At 33.1% G+C, this 3887-nt stretch overlaps 1 long non-coding RNA gene across 1 annotated transcript; it reads right to left on the reverse strand.

Moving 5' to 3' along the window:
- Window positions 1–841: 841 nt before the first annotated feature.
- On the reverse strand, window positions 842–1191 carry LOC125505245. The gene is made up of 2 exons (XR_007282035.1): window positions 1080–1191; window positions 842–1025 (listed from the first exon to the last, which is right to left on the reverse strand). It is a non-coding gene; the product is annotated as an uncharacterized LOC125505245 (long non-coding RNA).
- Window positions 1192–3887: the final 2696 nt, after the last annotated feature.

Here is a 3887-nt window from a genome sequence, read left to right on the forward strand (position 1 = left end):
GGAAAACAACGAAACGTATTTTAATTGATAAATAGACAATAAATGACTGAAGCCCAGGAATTGACTTTGATTTGGAATTGAAAGACAGTCAGGAAAGTATGTACAATTATTCTTATGCCTATGAAGTATATCTTTTTCTTGATTGGTGTTTCTATTCGTTTCGTTGGTTATTAATAAATTTATTATAGGCTTTATTAGAGCCCATAAAGCACATGTACAAATGATGGCGCATTGATTGCAAACAGTGCATCTCTTCTTCCTAGGTCTCTAAGGAATCCGGAATGTACTCCTAAGAAAGCCTATCAAAGATATTTCAATATGGTTTTAAAATACTGAATCTTCTTAATTTTCTTCAGCATGTACACAAATCTTCATACAAACCCCCATAATTTCTCCGCTACTCCAAACGTTATTGTGAAAAAAATGTCCGTTGCTAAATGGTTAGCGATGTATTAGCTAAGCAAAGAAATAAATAAACACGTTAATCAGCAAACAAAAAGAAGAACAAATAATCTGTAAATGGCGTGTTTCCGAATCATTTTGCCCGATCTGGATACATTGGATGCATTATTTCGAGCCTTCGCGTTCATTCGTAAAAAGTGCGAGAATATTTCCGTTCCAGAAGTGATGATCATAATTCGACTGCTAAATGAGATTTAGATAAATGGAACCATTTCTTTTATAAATGGCTCGCTTGTTTCCGGTAAATCTTTTATTCAGTTACTTATCAGCAGCTGGAACAGATTGGTTTCAATATTCTCCCAACGCATGTGGAAAAATAACTGAACATATAGTCAAATATTTTTTTCGTGAAGCCGTTTCATGGTACATAAAAAGACTCTAGTTTGTATTTTTTTTATTTCAGGTAAGACACATTGCGGAATATCAAAGAGCCATACCACTAACAACAATTTACTGGTAAGTGTATAAACAATTTCACATGATATTCTTGAATTTATGAAATGTCTTGACAAATTCTTCTTACATTGTGTTTGCATCTGAAACCAGTTGCTTTGCATCTGAAACTATCCAGAGATTTTCTGGTATGACAAAGCGTATAACTATGTGTTATAACGTACGTTCGGAAACTGTTTGCTCTGGAGAATGACTAGTCCGAAGGGATGTTGCTGAAGAACTCAAATAGACGCAGACACTTGACAAATTTATATTTTCTATTCACTAAGGTGGCAATTTGTCAGCATGTTTTGACACAACAACTAATATACGTACATAATATTTAGTTATTTTGACGGAAGCAGTTGAATTGGGAAGCAGAAAAGTTATTATTTGATCTCTTTGGGAGTGGCCGAGGCAAATTTCAGTAAGTCTGTGAGTCTGTGTTTTCAGTGCACCACAAAATTGTTCGGTTCTGAAAACTTTTTTGGGTATTTTGCCTCAAAATTGTTGTCTTTTAAAGTCAGAATTTCCCAACGTCTTCTATTTACATTTTGATAAAGAGTGCTCAAGCTGCAAGAGAAATTTTCGAGTCACAAAATAAATTAATTTAGAAAAGTTACATTAAAGTTTCGATGGCAAATCTGCTACCGTTCTCAAGAAAGTATCTAACAAAGAGTATGTTTTGTCTCAGTTTTCTTTTCACAAATTTGTGACTTTGAGTTGATCTCATAGTTTAAAGAAAATAAAATAAAATTAATTACGAATTTTGGTGCAATTTAATTAAGGTATACGTTTCTTGGTCTACTTTAGATTTTAGCAAATGCAAGCGTATGGCTTAAATGAAATGACCAAGTGGCAACACAATTATCCAAATTTAGCGAAATTAATACTATTTCCTTTAATTTTACGCTTTTTATGGTTCCGTTGCTAAAATTTTTGAAGCAGCCCATTGGTTTTTGATGAAATTATCAAATGCATGTTGACAAATATGTAATTTGTGAAATTATTTGTTTTGTATGTATGATTAGGGTTGTTTAGTTACTTTATTTGATTGGTATTGTGACTTCCCGCATAGACAGTTTATCACATTGGAAAGCAATTTTATAAATTACGTTTTTCCAATTTTCAATTTTATCATAAAATTTGTTTATTATTTTTTTCTCCTAATTTCAGTTTCAATTTAGAAAATAGTTTTAGTATCCAATCGTATTGAAAACGACCGACTCGTTGAATTCTATCTGAAATCTTCGGAATTAATGTAAAAAACTATAATATATTTTTGCTATTAAATATCAATTTTTTCCATTTGCACGACCAAATAACTTTCTAAAAATGCCTCCAGTTCATTATTGCTTCAAAAGCAGTCAGAATGCGAATACATCTAATGAAACCTCATAGATTTTTCCGGTAAAGTCCTCATATTATAACATAAGGACTTCAAAGGCAATGCCTTAGGTGTTATATTGCATTATCACATTGAGCCCTCTTTCATCATGATATGCGAAACCAACTTCCCAAATGATGTTTTCTCCCGGATCGCATAAGGCCGGTTATAAAGTGATATACATTGCAAAATTATTTCATAGCCTCGTTCTTTGAAGGAGAACTAATTTGTACCGTTTACAAAGAGGGCATGTGACGAGGGTCCATAATCAGCTTTCATCTGATTTTCATAGCTCTCTTGTGTGGCGCAAGCAATGCTTTAGATAAAGGGCATCAATGGGGAACTCGACGTAAAATATTTAGAACATGCTTTATCAATTTATGTTCTATAAGTGCTGAAATTAAGAAACTTGTTTAGATTTCACTAGCTACTTCTTAGGTCCGAACTAGCTGGTAAAATTTTGCTTGAGCTTTTGCATTGCTTTGTAGATTTTCGCTTAAAAATGCGAACAGTTTGAACATTTGCATCTCGCCATACGTACTAGATCGATCAAAAATATTTATGAAATCAAAATCACTTAACACAGAAAATGCATTTCTGTCTAATTAAGCAGACATGTATTTTCACAATTGATTAAATGTTGCTATTTGATAACGTTCGACTATTGAAATGAATATATTGCCTGAAAATAAAATCACATATTTATTTGGCTTAATTGCTAGCGAACCGAGGTCGAGTCCGATGTGTTTATTTTTACTTTCGTCAATTTCACTAGTCCCCACAAATGGAGTATGTCGTGAATTGTCAGCATTATTAATTTTTAGGCGGGAATAATTGATTTAATTTACGTGTACACATTTTATTTACAAAAACATTGATATTGTCATAATAAATTGAAGACGATCTATATTTTCAGTTCCAGTTAAATCATTGAACTGATCTCAGCATATTACATTGATGACACATTCATAATGCAGAATTATTTGTGCATATTGTTTAATGTTTTACTCAAGGGGCTAAAGTTTCGTTTTACTAGGCAATTACTGCAAACTCAGAAACCGGAATAAAGGAAACTTCGTTTTCGAGAAAATGTCCTTTAAAAGAAATTTATGGTTAACAAGCCAGATTTGCCTCAAGATAAAACGCACCCTGTCCTCTTTTGCAAAGTAAACAACACGCTTTAAAACTGTGTGATTGTGACACAAATAATTTAGGTCTTTCAAGTGTCTGCTTATTATTATATTGTTCAACGCCGATCCCTATGGGCATCTCGCCTAACGTATTCTCGGGGGCAAATGTTTTCAGACCGTATTTTACGCTAGTTACAAATGACGTTCTGTACAAGGGAAGTTTTCCTCACCGCTTGCGCAAAGTTGTATATATTTGCTGACATTATTTCCTAGACTTCCTCTTTGACGATGAATTTTAAACGTCTAATTATGGTGGTAATTGGTTGTGTAAAGTGAAAAATGTTTTTCACTTTGTAGAGTCACGCAAAGCTACATTTCAAATTGGTCTGGAAAGACGACCTTCCATCCAAATGGATAATTGCTTTACATAAATCAGGGTTTTTAGTGGAAAAATCTGCTATTGACACACACTTTTT

The sequence above is a fragment of the Dendroctonus ponderosae genome, unplaced genomic scaffold, assembly GCF_020466585.1.
Source record: "Dendroctonus ponderosae isolate FM_Combo_2020 unplaced genomic scaffold, Dpon_F_20191213v2 Dpon_F_20191213_70, whole genome shotgun sequence".
NCBI lineage: Eukaryota > Metazoa > Arthropoda > Insecta > Coleoptera > Curculionidae > Dendroctonus > Dendroctonus ponderosae.